Source organism: Gymnoscopelus microlampas, assembly GCF_963454915.1.
Source record: "Gymnoscopelus microlampas genome assembly, chromosome: 13".
Taxonomy (NCBI): Eukaryota; Metazoa; Chordata; class Actinopteri; order Myctophiformes; family Myctophidae; genus Gymnoscopelus; species Gymnoscopelus microlampas.
This window is the reverse complement of record NC_139950.1, coordinates 43,437,996-43,459,371: the sequence shown is the minus strand read 5'-3', so window position 1 is coordinate 43,459,371 and position 21,376 is coordinate 43,437,996. Positions and strand designations below refer to the sequence as shown.

The following is a 21,376-nucleotide window of genomic DNA, read 5'->3' as shown; positions in this document are numbered from 1 at the left end:
TAATCCTGGTCTCTATACTGCCTCCCCCTGGTCAGCCGGGGCGCCTGATGGAGGGGAAAGGAACTGGTTGGAATAACGTGTTCCTTCCACGCGCTACGTCCAACCAGGGAAACTCCCCCCTGTCAGGTGACAAGAAGGTCAGTTGACTCTCATGCATTGAAGGAGGCATGAGCTCGGCCCTGGGCCCTAGGCTGGTGGGGGGAGTGTAGTGCCCAGGATAACTTCGAAAAGAAAAAAAACATTCGGCAAAAACGGATTCTCATTTGACAAAAAACAATGAATATTCAGGGAAAAAGGATGGCAATTTTGGCAATCTACATGCTTCTTAAGTGGTTAAAACATTACCACACTGCTAAACTACAAGTAAAGGAGGGATACAAATCATATTCAAGCAATGTACTTTTTACCTAATATGGATTATTAGGCTCATTCAACCAGAGAACAAGGTGAACCCGAGGATAGTCATGCTTCCTCCTCTGGTGAAGCATTTATTTGCAAGGTGGTGGTCTCTTTCTAGGACTATAATCCCCCCCGTGGTGGATAAAGTACTCAAAATGTTTTACTTAAGTAAAAGTATCAATACTGCAATATAGAAATACTCAGTTACAAGTGAAAGTCCGGAATTCAAAATGTACTTTAGGAAAAGTACAAAAGTATTGGCATCAACATGTACTTAAAGTACCAAAAGTAAAAGTACTCATTATGCAGAAGTTCTCAAATGTATACACATATTTTGAAACTAGCCGATCTACAAGCTTACAATGCGTTGCATTGTGAGCTTGTAGATCTGCTATTTTCAAATTGCCTAACTGTATCCAGGGCTGAAGTTGTTAATGTATGTTTTGTAATAATCAAAATCTTCAAAGTAACTAATAGCCTAAAGTTTTGAAATGATTGTAGTGGAGTAAAAGTACAACATTTGCCTCTTAGGCTACATGTAGTGGAGTAGAAGTAAAAGTATTGGAAATTGGAAATACTCAAGTAAAGTACAATACCTGAAAATTGTACTTAAGTACAGTACTTGAGTAAATGTTTCCACCACTGAATTCCCCATACCACAGGGCACAAGTGAGCACTGAATGGTTGGATACTGTATAAACAATGTAATAAATGGTTGCAAATCTTGCAATGCAATGCTCATCTCAGTAGATTTTAGAGAGACATCCAGGACTGATGTGTCTACCATTTTCAGCTAAACATCAAATGATCGAGATTTTCAAAGAATAAAAGACAAATGGTATCAATATCCCTCCAGAGTTCAAGGATCCTTGTGGAATACTGCAAGACAAGTTGCAACTTGCACAGAAGATATCATTGTCTCCTGATTGATGTTGTTAAAACACTGTCTTTCTCTGTTGTTTTACTTCTTACTTCATGGCTCCATCTGCATAAATATATAATATTTACCTTATTCTTGGCCCTTCTCCAGGCAGCACCATTGCCCTTTTCTGCTGCTTCATTCATTATCTGTCCACTTCCTACTTCCCTAGTAGGCTACAGGTGTAATGCAGGTAGTCAGTGTGTTGCCAGATTTTGCAAGAGAAACAAGCGGCCAGGTCTATGAAAACAAGCCCCCCTAAAAAGTGACTAGGCTAAGTTTTACCACTTTACATCAGCTATTTGAAGATAGCAGATCTACAAGCTAACAACGCGACACATCGCGTCACGTTGTGATGTTTTAAATATTGGGGGGAAAGAGGGTTTTTTAAATATTTTTGAAACATTTTGAAAACAAAAATCTTGTATGCGGGTCCCTGGCACAAAATACTTTCAGATGGGGGTCCGCAGACAAATACATATTAATCTGGGGGACTGGGGGTCCTTGACATGAACAAAATGTGGGAACCACTGGTTTAAAAGACATTAGGAAGCAGGCCAAAATAAGCAACTACACATAAGAATCAAGTCGCTTATTATAAGCAGACAGGGCAACACTGGTAAACAGGAATATGGATCACACAATCAGGTTGTCATTCGGCCTGTTTCGCATAGGAATGGTCTTTTAGTCAAAGGCACTCATACAGTAAACACGTTTACTATCAGCATGGAAATGGAAATGAAAATATAGGCAAGAAATGAAGGAGATCACATAGATGGGCCACTTAGACTCTGTCTCACTTGGAAGGATACAGTAGGCCTACATGATATTAAGTACCTCTTTTGTCCAAAAGGTACAGTATGAATTTAGACAACCTAGAGAGGTATCGTCATGTGACTAATGTAAAAGTTTATTCCACACGGGGCCTCCGGTTTCCATGGTAATCAAGGCTTTCGTGCAACAGATGAAATAACTGACTCCAACGAACGCTATGAATATAAAAACAAAGAGCTTTTGTATTTATTTGGAAATAGAAATAAATAAATACAATTATAAAAATACTATATATATATATATATATATATATATATATATATATATATATATATATATATATATATATATATATATATATATGGATTGATGTCATGATATGTCCTACACAACCAAGGAACCATTGGAATTGAAATTAGCCTAAAAAGGCCACCTAAATCGGAAGCTTTCTTGCAAAGGAGAAGTAGAGATAAGGTTGCCATACACTCGTAGTGAATGCAATGCTATACGGAAAATATACTCAAGTGTATATATATCCAGTGGCTTACTTTTAGAATTACCTTTTTAATATCTAGTTTCTGTGCTCTTCAACAGAGAATACGTGAGGACAATGGGCTGATCCAGACCCTTGTGAAAAGACCTTTATCTGGTTTGGGCCAGACAGAAAGGGCTTGTGGGAGCAGATGTGCCAGACTCCATTCTTTTACATCTTGTGGGAATGATCCAGTGGGATAATCACAGAGTAGCTTATCGTTCTAATAACCTTAATCCCAGGATTGACGGTATCTCAGATAGTATTACAGATGTGGAGTAAATCTCTCCTTTTTTTTTTTTTGCTGTTAAATACGTGCATAGTATGCATTGCAAATGAATTAAAGCATTGATGCTGACTGGAAGTTCTTAAGTTAGGGCTAAACTTATTTATTGCATACTTTCTTATTTGAATTCAGTTTACCATTTCAGTGCATGACGTCAGCCTGGACAATACAAAATATTGTTAAACTGTAAAATATCCTACCTCCATTACATATCTTTGTCACATGTGTGATATTGGAACTCTTTTATTCCCTAATATCGCCATCGGCCCCAAAAATCTAACATAGCCAGGTTCTACTTATACAGCTAAAAGTATGCTGAACACTTAAAACATTTTACTCTCAGTAGTTTCTCTACTACAGACAAGAATAAGGCTTAATTTACATTACATAATATTTGTGTCACAAAACACTTTTCAGCAGTGAATACACCATTTTTTAAATAAAGTGTAAATTATATAAAATATAAAAGTATATTGAATGCATTAGCCTTAAGAAGACATAGCCAGTCGATATGCAGTCAAATGTGCATTATTGTGCACTTTTTAATCGCTACAACGACTGCAAAGTTATTACCAAGAAGTACTTAATTACACCTCACCCATTAGAATACTATACTAAAACTAATATGTGTAATTAACCACTTAAACCCCAGAATCCGTATTGTGGGGAAAGCTTTCGCGGGAAAATGGCAGATCGACAAGCTTACAACGCGCTGCGTTCCAGGAAATAGCAGATCGACAAGCTTAAAAAGTGTTGAGTTCCAAGAAATAGCAGATTGACAAGCTTGCAACGTGTTGAGTTCCAGGAAATATCAGATCGACAAGCTTGCAACGCGTTGTAAGCTTGTCAATCTGCTATTTTCTGCGAAAGCTTTAACCAAAATAACAGAGAACAGGAAATACACTAGTATAGAGTCCTGAGGAACTCCGGTAAGCCATATAGGGTTTAAGTGGTTAACAAGCACTACACATGTGACATTTTGCTCAATATTTAGAGCTGAGAGAAAGAAGAAAAAAAAAGAAAAAAAAAAAAGACTGTTAATAATAATCTTTTAATTTGTTCTAATTATGTCTTACATATTTATGATGTTTTCAATCCATTAGAAAACAAAGACAACTAATGTTCTGACAATCTAATACGATCTAATAAGCATATGTTTTGTCTCATTTACAAGAGATCAAAACAATCAGATTGCAGGGAGAACATCCAACGAATAGCGTGTGCAAAATGAAATATTTATCCCATTAAGACCGGGAACGGTTTTAGATTTGAGCTAAAAAGCAATATTTTACACTTTGGCTATTCAAAAATAGCAGATATACAAGCTCATAGCACGGCACCGAGTGCCGCGCTATGAGCTTGTAGATCTGCTATTTTTGAAAAATCGTGAAAATTTGCAAATATTTGAATATATATATATTTTAAGTGAACATTTGAACAACTCAGGTCGGCAGGAAAATGCATATAATTTTGGGGGTCCTTGACATGTAAAAGTTTGAGAACCACTGATATTATAGCACAAGTGTTAACACAAGTGTTTCAGAAAACTGTAAGGATTTAGAAGACATTTGTAGAAAGTCTTAATGGGTTAACACAAAACAAAGCGGTGTATTTATATTTTCCATAAACACAAGCAGCCTAGATACTATGACATAAAGCACCAATACAATGTGAGAGCACCAATTAATGTATATGAACGAATGTGCTTGAGCTAAGCGTAAGTGTTCAACCGTACTGTATACAGTAATTGTGTCTTTAGAACTTATCTGATGTAAGCTTGACAGCATTCAGTGGTCAAAATATTAATGCAACATTACACTGATAGATGGCATTATGCATGGAATAGTTAGATAATATACCTCAATAAACAAAATATTTGAACCTTCAAAAGCAACTTAGCCATGTTTAATATGTGTGTGCGTGTGTGCGTGCGTGCGTGCGTGTGAGAGTGTGTTTATAGTGTATGTTTGCATGTCTGGGTGGTTATTTGTGCTCAAACATGAATCCCTTTCAGGCAGAGTTTAGTGTCAAAGAATTTCACAAACACCCTTTTGACAGTCAAGAGCGGTTGTATTTAAACAAGGCAAAAATCCTCTGGGAAAATCCCACTAATCTTTTGATCCCGATATCGGTCTTTGGACTCAGAGACAACGATATACTATTAATCTGCTTTTGTCTGAGTGAAGCTGTAGCTTCCAGACAGAATGACCCTCTCAGAGATCCACATGGTATAGCATGTTCCCACAATGACATACAGGCACCACTCAAATTAACCACATGAATCGCCCTGTTCCGGGGGCGAACATCCAGCTAAAATACCAGATAGTTCTGGAAGATATTAAATATATATTTAGTGATCTAGAACAGTAGATCACAGTTGTAGATCTCAAACTTTTTCGCAGCAGGGACCCTTAAAATTGATATTGCGGACCCCCATCTGAAAAGGGAAAATCTTTGATATTGAAAAAAAAGAAAATCTAAAATAGCAGATGTAAAAGCTTGCAGTGAGGCACGAAATGACCCGCTGTGAACTTTTAGATCGGCTATTTTTGAATAACCAGCGTATAAATGGATAAAGTGGTTCAAATGATTATGATGCTATATTAACTACTTTAGCTGGGGACCCCCTGGTAACCCCTCCCCCCCCCCCCCCCCCCCCCCCCACAGGTTCCCACAATTACATACAAGCAACCCCATTCTATTCTGGGGCAAACATTCAGAGAAAATAGCAGGTGGTTCTGGAAGATATTTAGTTTACTGTGAAGGCAGGAGGGGGCCTAGTATAGAGCTCTGCGGAAGTATATAGGGTTTAAGTGGTTAAAATGCATGTTCCTATTTTCCAAGGTAGTTTTATTGCACATGAAAATTCCAGTTTTTATTATTCACCAGCTAGAGAGTAGGAATGCAAATGATCTAATCTACATAATCATCAAGATCAATCCTTTGAGCTTAGTGCTCGTCCACTGACAATGTATGGGGAAGTAATTGTGAAATGATTTTCAAAAACGTTTCATGGAAATGAAGCTGTTTTCAGACAAAGTATCCTGGGAAAATCATTTTAATTTAGAATGGCAATCAACTTGGTAAACGATGATTATGTTCCAGGAAAATCTTTATCAGTCTCTCTAGTCAGTCTGATGTCAAGACAGATCTAACAGTGAAATGAGTGGAGGGGGGGGGGGGGGGAGGGGGGGGGAGAAAAGAGCTGAGCACGGCTGAATTGTCAGAGGTATACAGCAAGGTAGCAAGAAAGCCAGAAACTATTCACACTTCTCTGTGCCTGGGCAAGAGGCCAAATTTATACATTATACAGGATCCAGCTTTCAGTGTGACTATGCTTAAAAATAAGTTCAGTCAATTGTTACTTGACTCATTAAAATCCATCCGTATTTTTCCAGGAAGCTCTGCAAGCGTCTGTCTGTTTGTCTGTCCTTTGCATATTTCGAGAACCGTTTATTCGATCCGCTTCACACTTGGCGGGGGTATTGCTGATGACCAAAGAAAGTGTCCAGTGTGTGAAGTCGATTGAATGAGTGGCTCTCTAGAATAGGCCCGCTTCAAACATGCATCCATGCTCCGAATGGAAGCCAGTAAGCCACGTCGCGAATGGGCACTGCACTGTTGCACTGTGCAGTAACATTCTATACCAGGGCCACTATGCTTCCACACCCACTCCAAAGGGCCACATTGCAAATATGTCTCTCCGTATTTTAACTTTTTTGCCAGTCTACTGTATGTCACACAAAAGTAGCAAAAATAGCCAATCTATAAGTTCAAAACGCGCCGCATTGCGACGCATTTTGAGCTTGTAGATCTGCTATTTTTGCTACTTTTGAATTGGAATCCATATTTTGTTTTTTGCTATTTTTGAATTGTAATGCTGAAAAGTAGCATTTTTATTTAATTTCAAATGCAATTAGTTATACTTATGTTAACTTTATGAACTTAAATACAAATACATTGGACATAAAAAAGACAATCGAATTTTAATGCTAGTCAATAAGCTACTAATATAGACTGAAGTAATAAAAGCGGGTCATGTTTGCATGTTTGGAATTGTAACAGCTGAAATCAATAATATATCAGTATTCTGATATTAACCTGCGGGCCGCATTAAGTGAAGGTGGCGGGTCGCATGTGGCCCCCGGGCCGCCAGTTGCTCAAGTATGTTCTATATTGTACCTATAAGAACCCAAACCTATAACTAAAAACACAGTGAACAGAAACCAAAATAAAATGCTTAATCTTTCTTCTGTTTAGTTGCCACCAGCTGCCAGAATGGCTCCAGCAATGTCTGGAACACAGTATGCACACAAACGTCTGTGTCAATTTAACTCTGAATTAATACTGAAATTAGCATTCAGGATTGTGCTGTGTGTAATGCCGAGTTCAGACACAAACACAATCTTCCACAGTTTTGAGATATCGCTGCCAAAAGCCCCAGATCTGAAGCTGAATCAGTGCTCGCTCCCATGAGCTTTGATCGCTATGTGTAGACTGTTCAAAGACATGAACGAGACACTCACCAATGCCTCCCAGATGCCTGGGACGTATCTAGGAGGCTAAATATGTCAGCGAGTCTGAAAGTGTTGGTATACCGGCATTAAGGAGCAGCAAAGAACTACAGCCAATGAGAGTGCAGAACATGAGGTGAGGGGCAATGGTGGAAAAAAGTACTCAAATGTTTTACTTAAGTAAAAGTATCAATAATGTGAAGTTAAAAGTCCGGAATTCAAAATTCACTTGAGCAAAAGTGCAAAAGTATTGGTATCCAAATCCAAAGTAAAAGTACTAAAATGTTTGAAAATAGCAGATCTACAAGCTCAAAACACATCACAGTGCGACGCGTTGTGAGCTTGTAGATCGGCTATTTTCAAATAGCCTAGGTATAAAATAGGGCTAAAGTGGTTAATGTATGTTTTATAATGTAATCAGGGCCGGTGCTAGGCAATTTGGCGCCCTAAGCAATATTTTTCCAAGCGTTGTGAGCTTGTAGATCTGCAATATTTGTTAGTTTGTCTGTTAGCAAAATAACTCAAGGCCCATATATTGTGAATCGCTGGTATAGTGTAGTATGATGAAAGAGTAAGGATTCATTTCTAACTCGTTCCTTGTGGCGGTCTAGAGCGATGCGCTTTTGTTAGCTCTGCTGAAGTAATGCTTATCCTGGGCCCCGTAACCTTGGCAATGTTTCTCTGTGTCATTGGGGGGTAAGAAAGCTAGTTTTATTTATTGGATTTTTGTTTTGTCCTATAGAAGCGTCATGTTTTCCATGACACTTTGTGGGAATGATCAGAAGCGTGTACTATAGACCTGATTAAGATTTTGTGTTGAAAAACTCAAAAAGGTTCAGGTCAAAATCAAGGTCAACGTGTCTGTTAGAAAAACAACCTGAGAATGTATGCTCAGTATTTATAATATTTCCAGTATTAACTCTTTAAGATCGGGAACGCATCTGTGTGTCATTTTTAGATTTCTTTGGCTATTTTTTTTAAATCATGAACATTTGTGCAAATTGTTTTTTTTTCGCTGATATGTGTAACTCAAATCTTTGCCTCTGGGGGTTCCTGGAACTAAATATTTTACAAATGTTCGCTTTAAAAAAATATATAATCCAAGATTTTGCCACAAATGTTCACGATTTTTTTTAAATAGCCAAAGAAATGTAAAAATGACACACAGATTGTGGGATGGAGATATAGTATAATTGATGTCTTTACTGTGTGTGTTCACTTCTTTTCCAGCATTGTACAACGAAACATGTCAACATCAATATGCTCATATCAAGAAGAACATCAGAAAACACCATGGCCATGATCAAGAGAATGTATTTTGTTCATGCCGTACAATACACTATGACCTTACTGCTAAAGAGAGCAGGATATAAGAAATTGTACTTAACCATTTCGTTGCAAAAACAAGTATAACACATGTATTACTGTGGCGCGGACATGCTCACTGAGGCCTTGATGTCGCCATGGCACACAGAAATGTGAGTCATCTTTGTCGTTTTACTTCCAAGCTAGAAGGCTTGTGAAGCATACTTATTCAAACATGAACATAAATAAAACTGTTTTGTGGAGTTTAATGAAGGCCATGGTATGTATTCTGTACACAAGCAGAAGCTATACTGTGCAACAAAGCGTGCGTATCAACAAGCAATCAAAGCATTATAAAGGGGGCCTGCAAGGCTTTGGAACATCACCATACAGTACAGTACACTGACAGCTCAATAAACTGTTGCAGTATACGCAGTAACAAAGCACATTTACTTGAGTACTGTACTTAAGTACATATTTTCAGTATATGTACTTTACTTGGATACTTACGTACTTTTGGATATCTCAAAAGTACATTATGAAGTATAACCACTTAAGCCGTATTTAAATACAATGTCGCGATGCTTGTTATTTCACTATCATATTCATTGATATTGTTTTGCAAATTTGCAAAGCATTGATATTAAAAAGAAAATGTACTTTGGAAATGGTACTTTTGAATAAATTGATTAAGTATTTTTAAAGGCATGTAATCCAGTGCTATAACTCAAGTACAAATTTGACAGAGCAAATTGTAGTTCAGTAATATTTCACCAGGAGCGTTTAAGTACTGTGGTTGAGTACTTTGTCCACCACTGAATTTAGCACTAAGGTTATATCCTTTACGAACCATCTTTGTAATGTCTTTAGGCGAACCTTTTGAAATTGCAAACAAAGGGCGTATATAGAGCCTATATAATTTGTGCAATTACGTCTATGTTACATTGCTTTATTTCATCAGCCAATGTAAGCCGAGCTTCATGGAAATATATGATTCATTAAAAGATGTAAAAGCCAAAGAAAAATACAGCGGTCTATATTATTTAGCTTTGTCCTACTTTTAGCCATGCAAGCTGTTGTGTTTAGCTATATATATATAACACAACATGATTCCATTTGGTGATGATAAAAAATGGAACTGAGCAGTGCATCCATGTAATGAGAAGAGTTCTTATCAAGCACAGAGCAGTGCATTTATGTAATTGTTTCACCAGAAACAAAGGAGTGTGTGTATGTGTGCGTATCAGAGAGAGAGAGAGAGCGAGAGCGAGAGAGCGAGAGAGCGAGAGGTGGAATTTGTGGGTTGGAGGTAGATTGACAGGTCTGGTGGCAAATCCCGTAATCCGATCATCTGATCAAAGTAATACAAAAGCTTTTAAATGATTTAATGGAAAGGTACATTTAAAGAAATTCAACATGCTATGCAATCGTGTCGATTTATGTTTACTTTGCATCAGGTAAACGTACAGAGGATCAGAAATCTCTGAGTTTTGCTAAGCTTAGTGTACTACCAGCATAGTCTGATCTGTCAAACCAAGTTGTTATGTTCATAGAGACATGAACATAAAAAAAACATGCCTTAACCACTTAAGCCCCATTCAAAAGGTTTTTTTTAGTCTATAATGACATGCACAAAATAATTGCACACCAATTAATTTAAACACCTTTCCTGGCAGCGGTTGCACCTTGCCCTCATCTCCTCACCATTACACAAGAGTTAACCAAACCAGAACATTACACAACACAATCTTTCCATCCGTCAGCTTAAGGTGCCGTGTAGTCAGTGGACATAGCGCCTCACAGAGAAACATTAAAATCACAGAGACCATTGCATTTGACCGAAGATATATATTGGGATCATTATTTTAGCCATAATCGTGCAGCCTTACTCTCCAACCAGTTCCCCCCTCAGATTTTCTCAAACGCCGTATGTTTAAGGGCCACAGAGCAAAAAAGGGTTCTTAAAACTTTTAACTTGCCCAAAGAAAATGCACAAATTTGTAAAAAATGCTCTATGTGATGCCTATTGAATCAATTATAGCACTATAGATTGGCACTGGTAAACATTAAACAGCTGAAAACGTACCCAAACAAACAAAGACTATAGTAGACAACACTGTAAACACACAGCTTGGGCTGGGAGTTATCAGACACGCTGATAACATTACTATTACTACTATTACTAAGTAATGTTCATTAGCAGCTCTGAGCAGCTGCTGTTCTTTCCAGCGTACTGTGAAGGGATGGAAGGGGAGGGTTAGGGAGCTAAATGGCTCTTTCTTCTTTCAGGTTTAGCAAGCAGGATGATGAGGAGGCTGGGGGGAATTTCCAGTTTTCAGTACTTTTACTTCTACTCCACTACATCTCAGAGGCAAATATCATGCTTTTACTCCACTACAATTATTTGAAAACTTTAGTTACTAGTTACTTTGTAGATTTTGATAATTATTACAAAACATACATTTAGCCCTATATACATTTCGGCCATTTGAAAATAACCGATCTACAAGCTCACAATGCGTCGCATCGCGACGCATTGTGAGCTTGTAGATCTGCTATTTTCAAATGATTTGTATACATTTGAAAACTTGTGAAATGGGATATTCTGCATAATGAGTACTTTCTACTTTTGTTACTTTAAGTACATTTTGACACCAATACTTTTGTACTTTTACTAAAGTCAATTTTGATAACCAGATTTACTTCTACATTGCAGTATTGATACTTTTACTTAAGTAAAAAATTTGAGTGCTTTTTCCATCACTGGGGGGACGTCAGATCTCGCCGTTTTCAGGATGGTTTGGTCTAGTGCGGCGGTTTCCAACGTTTTCTGGATCAGGGCCCACTTGAAAATCTTGACACCGTTCACGGCCCACCCACCTGACCACTTAACACGGCTTCGATCAATGGAACTAACATAGTATCGATATCACAATGAAAACAACATTTTTCAAGGTTTTGAAGAAAAAATACCATTATTTTTTTAATGATGTTACATTATAATTAAAATCTTAGAGTTTTGCCAATTATTTGGGGGCCTACTAGCAATATCCTCAAGGCCCACATATTGGGAATGGCTGGTGTAGTGCAGTATGAAGAAGAGAAAAGGATTCATTCATTTCTAACTCGTTCCTTGTGGCTGTCTGGAGCGATGGGCTTTTGTTAGCTCTGCTGAAGTACTGCTTATCCTGGGCCCCGTAACCTTGGCAATGTTTCTCTGTGTCATTGGGGGGGTAAGAAAGCTAGTTTTATTTATTGGATTCTTGTTTTGTCCTATAGACGGGTCGTGTTGTTTTGGTATTAACCAGTGCCCATTCCGCTGTGCGTGGCTGTTAGGAGCGCCCGTTTCTCCAGATATGTCATGGGCAGACAGACACACACACAAACAGGGACGTGCACAGATAGACTCTACAGTAGGTGGTGCTGGAGCACCAGCCCTTTGCCCTCTTGACCAGAAGTGCCCTTTTGAAAAAATGTTTACAGCAGGGGTCTTCAACAAGGGGTCCGGGACCCCTAGCGGGTCCTCAGAGTTACTACAGGGGGTCCGCCAAATCTTTATGTGATATGATTTGTCTTTTTACCATAACCACTCGAAACCTAGCATCCCTTTTCTGAGGAGAACTTTAGCCAAAAATAGCAGATCTACAAGCCCACAACGCCTCGCAGCGCGAGGCGTTGTGGGCTTGTAGATCGGCTATTTTTGGCAAAGAGGTATAGGTGTAGAGGGAAAAAAGAGCAGACCAAGTCAACAAAAAAAAGTATAATTTACTTGAGCACCTGCCCCTCAAAATGTCTGTGCACGCCACTGCACACAGAGATTCCTGGAATTTATAGATAGACTAGTGCAGTGCCCGTGTGGCGTGTGGCCGCCATTTGGAAAGCGCGCCTGCTCCTGGCTCCTGCATGGCGAACCGCTCATCCAATCGACTTCACACTTGACACTGCACTCACTTGGGTCCTCAGCAAAACACCTGCCAAGAGTGAAGTCGATCGCAAGAACGGTTCTTGAGATGCATAGACATGCAGCATAACACAGACAGACAGACAGACAGACATTCCTGGACTCTCCAGATAGATCAAATACTGTCCTTTTTTGTGCAGGAGCATTGTTTAGCTTGAATGGCCACATGGTGCAGCCAGCACCACACGATTGGTCAGAAGAAGCTATTATACAGTATGGTTGTACAGGACTATTGCATTAAGCTAAGCTAGGCATTAACTTATGCATTATGTAAGGGGGGAAGGGGGGCTCACAGGACAATCAGATTTTTATTCTAAATGACATTAACCCTATGTGCAGCTTACTATACAAATCGGTTTACATGCATCTTAAAACGTGAAAAAAGAAGAAATCGACCAATCATAATAATTTTAATCATTTCAATTAATGTTTCCTATTGATTAAATTATGTAATTGTAATTGTTTGCCGTCATTACAACAGACTTTAAACTTCAATGATCTCAAATGATTTCTCCAGTCCATATAGGGGTGCCTGGTGGCTCAGCCAGTATAAGTGCAAGGACACACTCGTCCATATTTATTTCGTTTTTTTCCTCTCTTTTAAAATTAATGCCCTGCTTTGTCATACTACAGTGTAACACAAAAGTATCACAAACAGCTGATCTACAAGCTCAGAGCTGGTATTTGTGCATTTTTTGAAAGAAAATGAATTCTCTCTGTGGGTTTTATAAATATTGAACCAATTTAAAGTTTAATATGAGTTTATGACTAAACAATAACTACATTGGATCCATTGGAAATGTTTCCCAATTTCTGAAAAAGTTACAATTAGACATACAAGGTTTCCACCCGGCAATGACGTTATGCTCCTTTCTGAGTGCTAGGACCCCGGTTTGAATCCAAACCCCGTCTCCTCTCTCACTGATCTTGGTTTCCTGTCTCTGTTCACTGACCTACAGTTTCTGAACTAAAGCAGAAATGCCAAAAGGAAGAAGAAGGGAAAACAAGGGAACGCACGTATATCATCGTGACAGCTAGAGAACTTGACTCCTTAGTCTATCATCTGTATTGCCTGCACAGTAAAAACCCAGAATCCAGATCACACTCTCTCATATTTTACAACCTATTCGTATTCATGACCATGTACCGAAATAATGAACGTTACAAAAACACTAATGATTGTGTCTCCATTTCAAGATGTTTGACCAAGGGCGACTGTTTAGAACTCTTTCTTGCCTGTCCTAAACGTGTCTCATTAGTCTCAAAACGGTACGAATGCTAGATTTCAAATAATTTGCTTTTGTTTTGTTGTTGTTGTTTTAGTTTTTTTTTTACAGTACCCCTGGGGCAGCGTATTACACATGGTGTCATAATCCTCAGAATAGAAACAGTGTCATGTTGGGAACAGGGACAGACTTATTCCCACCCCAATTACTCTTGTACATAGGTAGGTTCCACTGCTCATATTGGAGCCTAGACAGCTAAGCAAGAACTCACAGAAGATAATTGTCTCCACCAGTCCGAAGTCATGGCCGAGACTCTGTTTTTCACCCCTGTCCGTATTCATTTTCTTATTACATTCGACAACACAAGTGAACGCAATACTAGGATGTTTTTTCAGTACTGTTTTACAAAACCAGTTGTGCACAGTAAAAATCCTCAGTGTTAATGTAACTCTTAGAGTGCACAAATGTAAACAGATGGACCAGTAAGGGTTCATTTGCAGTTACACTTGTACAGAAGATAAGCAGGTTTTACATCAAGTTGAGGGACAGACAGTGACAAATCATAAAGAGGTATAGGCGGGTCAATATTCAAACAGCACATTTTAATGGGAGTGGCAAAATCTAAATTAATTCACAGCAAAGTGAGGCAACCACATAATCATAAAATAGAAATTATTGAGCATTATGTACTATACAAAAAGATGGTCTCCAGTGCTGGTAAAATGCCCTACAGTGTAATTACTTTTCTACATTTAAGGATCCTTTGATAATAAACCAATGAACTTGCATGTCCTCTTTGCAGCCAATAACAATCTGGCACAGATTGCCCGTGCACTCCCCACCCTCCCCTGTTCTTTTAATTTAATGCTGACTTAACGACACCATCAATGTGCTCAAACAGACACTGAAATTGTGGTGGAAAGAAACAGTGTCAGGGAATGGGTAATTAATGCAACCCAGATGCAAAAAAACCCTCGCTGACACACTGTAATATACAGTACAGTGGCATAGGGGAACCATCGAGTTATATAAAGATGATGTATAAAGATAGTATGAGGGCAAACAACACTGTGTGTGTGCAGTGCATAAGGCAGACCTGGATCTTTGTTCATGTGGTCTTACAGCAGGGGTTCTCAACGTGGGGGTCGAGACCCCCCGAGGGGTCGGCAAATAATTTTGAGGGGTCGCCAGATGCTTTTCTCAAACTTGAAGAAATGCAAATCTGAATAAAAAAATCTGTTTTCTTTAATATTCTGTTTCAGTAAAATAATATAATACAGTAGGTACACATTTTCGGAGGAAGAGAGAGAGAGAGAGAAAGTGTGTGTGTGTGTGTGTGTGTGTGTGTGTGTGGCACTGGCCTCAATGAGACAGACCGTTCACACTGGCACAGGGGGGAATTACTCCTCCCTTTGCCGCATAAACTTGCTCTGTGAAAGTTTAAGAAAATGTCATATGACAACAACAGCGATAAGCTAATCTATGTAAGGAAACTGTCGCAATACATGAGACGTGGCTCTCAACAGCCTGTGGATGGAACGGTGTGGTGGATGCAGCTTGCTGTTAGTAATACACTAAGATCCATAAAAAATGTCACACACCTAAAACCCCACAAGTATATTGTCAACTGAGGTTTTTCAGCAGACAGTAAGAGGCGGAACTGCGGGGCCGATGCAGGGTGGGTCGCCAGCCAAAAAGGTTGAGAACCACATGGTCTACACCAGTGGTTCTCAACCCTTTTCATGTCAAGGACCCCCAAAATGATATGTATTTGGCCACGGACTCCCGTGTCAAAATATTTTGTTCCAGGGACCCCTAGAAGCAAAGATTTGAGCTAAAAATGTTCGCTCCAAAAAATATTATATTCAATGACTGTCACGATTTTTCAAAAATATCAGATCTACAAGCTTGTAGATCTGATATTTTTGAAAAATCGTGACAGTCTTTGAATATAATATTTAATAATAGCACAAAAGGTTAAAGTGGTTAAAATCATTGGGATGCTATATTAACACATTTTGCTGGGGACCCCCTGGAACCCCCCCAAGGACCCCTGGGGGTCCCCGGACCCCACTTTGAGAACCAATGGTCTACACTGCTTCTCAATGTGAGGCCTGGGGATCCCCATTGGTCTGTGAGGGGGTTCCAGGCGGCCCCCAGCTAAATTAGTGATAGTTAGGAAACAAATGGTCTCTTACGGTTCTGTACCTCTGAGAGTGTACAATAACTTTTTGCAGTTTAGTTTGGGGTGCCAAGAGATAAAACATAACAAAAATGGGTGTCTGTGTTTATCACACAAGAAGGTTGAGAGCCGACAGCATACTGCACTGTCTGTCTGATTATCAAATCAATGTGTCCATGTAAACTCTTCTGTGCACCTCCAGTGTTTACTTGTACAACAGTATCAGACACCCATTGTCACAGAAAGCCTTCCCGGTTCAACAGACCTAAACTTAGCTTGTCTGGAGTCTGGAGGATATTTTTAGCCAACCAACAACCCAGAAAAGCAAGCTGACACATCAGAAACACTTATAACAGCTAAACTTGTATCAAATATTGCTTTGCTCGAGCGTGTTAAATGTGATATAGCGTGGCTTGCATCATCTCCCTCTTGATGCAGCTACAAGCGTCCTCACACACCTCCTAGCTGTATAACTGTCATCTTAAAAGGAGTGGTTCACCCATAGAATGACTTACAGAGTCTCCATCCACCGGTATTCAAATTATTGGCTTAGGAATGCGACAAAAACTAAAAAAGCTCCATGAATTCAAGGCTTCATGGGGTGTATAATTGATAGAAAATAAGCCACTTTTTGGGTGAACTACTCCTTTAACTCTGTGAACTGTAATAATAGACCGATAGGAGCCCGTCTGCAACATGCCTAAACGTTTTATCTTTTTGAGCTTATAGCTTCAAACCTATTTTAATGAATAAAACTATCTGTATGGTAGAGTATGTTAATAAAATATAACTAGCACCACATCTACAGTATAGTGGTTAGAGGTGGTCTCTCTGCTCTTTCCATTGAGAAATGTAGGCCCTGGTGGTGACGGGTAAGGACACAGACTGGTTGACAATGTCAATAAGGTTATTTGAGCCAGACAGGATTGGAGTTTGGATATTGTTGCAATGACCTCTCTTGTGAGATTGAGAACATGTATAAGGGACAACCATAAACAGTGGTGTGCACAGACATTTTGAGGGGCAGGTGCTCATGTAAATTATACTTTTTTTGTTTACTTGGTCTGCTCTTTTTTCCCTCTACACCTATACCTCCGCCAAAAATAGCCTGCGAGGCGTTGTGGGCTTGTAGATCTGCTATTTTTGGCTAAAGTTCTCCTCAGAAAAGGGATGCTAGGTTTCGAGTTATGGTAAAAAGAAAAATCATATCACATAAAGATTTGGCGGACCCCCTGTAGTAACTCTGAGGACCCCCTAGAGGTCCCGGACCCCCTGTTGAAGACCCCTGCTGTAAAAAGGGCACTTCTGGCCAAGAGGGCAAAGGGCAGGTGCTATAGCACCACCTAGAGTCTATCTGTGCACGTCCCTGACCATAAAGCTACAGACAAATTTGTGAATGTTTTACTGTGAAATTAAGATTTTTCAATTGTTCTTTCTTGTCCTTAGAAAGTAATACTGTTCTTTCATTTTACAGCTGGTAAAATGCAAGGCGTGAAACCCCTCGATATTGTACGTAACTCCATATACTCATGAATAGATTCTTCTATTACATCACACATCATCTGAGCTTTCGACAGTTCAGACAAATGGTGTCAGCGAAGCAAATGTATGCTCTGTCCAAGGCAACCGAAAAGGTCAACTTGTAATAGAAACTATTTTATTCTTTCCAATATTTGGGGACATTTTAAATTTAATGCATTTACTGTATTGATTCATCATTTGTTGACTACTTAAGAGGTAATTATATATTTGCACAATGAATAAGTTACATGAATCGACGATAATACAGTACATCCATGTGTACAAACAGTATATATAGTAAGTAGTAGATACATTCTCATATACCTCTAAGCATCACGTACGTACGTACGTACGCACGCACGCACGCACGCACGCACGCACGCACGCACGCATGTTTGTTTTATACTTCGGCTATTCGAAAATAGCCGACCTCCAAGCTCACAACGTGTTGCGGTGCGACGCGTTGTGAGCAAGTAGATCTGCAATTTTTCAAAGGTTTTTGAAAATCCCTTCCCTGGCACAAACTCTTTTCAGATAAGGGTTCGAGGCCAAATATAATAAATCAGGGGGACTTGACATGAAAAGGTTAGTATCAAACCACTGTGTTAGAGAAGCATGTGAAGCCAGCATGTGGGGGGGCAGGGGATTGATGGATAAACGAAGTGGGGTAGGAGTAGGATTTTAATATGTGCATGCATGTGAAATAACACATTTTCTGCATTACTGTCCACCTGCCAATAAGAAAATGTAATCAAAATCGATTTAAAAAAAAGAAATGCATTATGTATAAGTTATTTTGCTATTCTGAAGTTATTAAGGTATAGGTTGCTGTCACTGTCAATTTCATTCTTTAGTCATGATTTGTTGATGTTCTGAATTGGCTCGGTGCCAAGCCTTAGACACTAAGTGGTGCAATATATATTTCTACATTACCACTTAGTCATAGTAACCTTATATTTTCAGAGGACAATAACCCTGCTCATTTCAGGTAAATAATATCCTAGCTGACCTTTAAAATTGATTTCGAAACTATCATTGTGAAGTTAGCTGGGCCTGTTTTTGTATGGAGATGATAATGTTTCTGATTTTGACCAATTTATGCAGTCACAATAATAATAAATGGATAAATGGAGCTGCATGGCAGCAATGGACTGGCTTCCACTGAATGACAAGGAATGGAAGAACTGGATCCCGGAGGCTGAATTGTTTGATATGTCCAGACGAACATCCGGACAAAGTGTCACCTCACCACTCTAGGACAAGTAGGGCACAGTGGGGCTGAGACTTGAGCCCAATTTATACTTCATTGCATTTCAGTGACGTACACTGAAAATAGCAGATCTACAAGCTCAAAACATGGGCTTATAGATCTGCTATTTTTATCATGCAACACCACGTGCAACTAGAAGTATAAATCAATAATCATAATTTTAAGTACAAATCAAGTCACTGACTTTCCATGCTTATTATAGCACCTCCTATGAAGCAACCTCAAAACGTTTCACACTTCTTTTTGCCTGGATTATGCACAATTTACTTCCTTTTTGACCTTGCACAAGGAATTATGGGAAATGGAGTGTTTCCTAAGGGAATAATTGAAATGCATGTATTTTCTTCAAATATCAAGTTATCACACAGGGCTAGGTAGTTATTTTTCTGGGTGACCCAACACATTTCAAGAACAATCAGAATTCAGAATTTTTGTTTTCAACAATATTACACCAATCTCTTCTAGCTTCTCTCAAGGTTTTTTCAGGTGGTGACAGCAATGAGTGTTTGATTTCGAATGCTTATTGTAGCATCTCCTATTGACCAATGAGTGCCATTTTTTGTTAGCCATGTTGGCTGTGTGCGCCAAGATAAATAAATACATTCCTGCAATTACAATGGCTCCCTGCTTCACACAATAACTCTCAATGTCCCCATCTCATTCCAGTTCTTCTTACAACAACTAAACAATGTTGATGGATTCAATGTCCTGTTCCTGTGTACTGTACGTACCAGTGGCATCTCTTGTAATCTCAAGTACTACTGCATGCAAGTTAAATATGTGGTATGAAAGGAATTTCTAGTGAATTTCAGCAGTTGCCTTACGCCTGAGGACATTCACTGCAGTCTCTTACACAGTAGTGAGACATTGGAGAACACAGCTTTTCTTATCTGTGCAAAAGCAGAATGTAAAACTAAAATATGGATCTTAGGAAAGACAGAAAAGGTCACTTTGGGAGTGGGGGTTTGTTTTAATGGGTCAGAACTGATGCCACCACGATGAGGTAATTTGATTGCTAAAGTTCAACAACATTTACTGCCAGTGACAGCCATGAATGTCATGTTGTATGATGAGCCAACAGTACCTAGTACCTTTCAATGTAATGACATCAAACCATGACTTCAGTCTGTCCTCCAAATGCCACTAGGGGACATATATATTGTGGTAATATATATATTACCACTGGAATGCACACTTTGCATTCTCATCTATTATACTTTATGGACGATTGTGCTGCATTTGTTTTATTCTCAAAAATGCTCACCAAATCAAGCAAAGAAAAGGAATAAAGAAAAACCTCTGGTATCACGCCTTTTCTATAATTTAGTTCATCCACATTTAGTTCATCCACATAATTGTTGAATAACTTATAGGCCCAGCGTGTAAAGTGCCTAAAATAAGGCTTGGTAGTTATGCATTAAACTCATATTTCAGTCAAACCCAATGAGATGTTTAAAGTATTTAAGTATGCATGCAAGAGGCTAATCTTAGCTTGGCATTTTCATCATACACAGTTGACACAAGTACCAAAGCTGTCCTGAGATAAACATCCTGTGTGTCTCAGGGAAGAAAAGACTGAGTTGGCTGCCCCAAAACAAGCCAGTATATAGGCCTACTGTATGTCTAGTAGAACACATTCACCAAAATACCTTAAGTACCTCTCAAATGCTTGTGAGACTGACATTTTTAATTTCACCCTGCGACTTCTTCCCATTGGTGGGGGGGGGGGGGGGTCTCTGTCCGCTAACAAAGGAGTGTTCATTTCACTCTGAAAGTGTAACAATTAGGCTATGGGTTCATTTTTAAATTTTCACTCTGGACCTTTACTGTGTGCTAAAGCCCAAATACTTTTTTTTTGCTGAATATAGCTGACAGTAGGTGTACAATGACCTTCTAACATAAATTGTGACAAATAATAATTTGTCAGGCGACAATTGGGAAACACAGAGGCACATAAACAGTAGTAGATTGTCACTTTCACTGTGAGAAATGCATTAACTCTCCTTAAATCCACCCATAGACAACTGGACAAATTAACATCATCATTATCATCAGAAACTTTCCTAACAAACACTTTTTGTAGGCTACATAAAGGATCCTCACCTTGCTAGACAGAACATCAAAAGTTGCTATGCTACTATTTTTGTTGTTCTCTTGTTTGATCTCCTTCCCACTTGCAACCCCCCCCCCCCCCACACCCCTCTTCTTCCTCCCCCTCTTCTTTCTATAAAATAACTTTGCGATGGGAACGATGTACGAAATCAAATTGCACCCACTTTTTTACCTTGTAAACCTGTGATGTGAAAATAAACCTGATTCTGATCCTACTGTGTTATTGTTGCTAATAATTAAAAAATAACAAAACAAAACAAACCTTTGCTTTGCTGACAGTAAACAAAAGATACTGGACCATCATATGATAACATACATTAATTATTGATTTCAGTTAATTTATATTAAACTGCAGTATAAAAACACATTACGTTA

The 21,376-nt window shown here is 38.9% G+C and overlaps 1 protein-coding gene across 28 annotated transcripts in view; it reads right to left on the bottom strand.

Moving 5' to 3' along the window:
- The window catches only part of LOC311059347 (neurexin-1a-like), a gene marked incomplete at its 5' end in the record, with an annotated part of 638,872 nt that overhangs the window by 616,008 nt on the left and 1,488 nt on the right, over window positions 1-21,376 (bottom strand). The window lies entirely within an intron of this gene.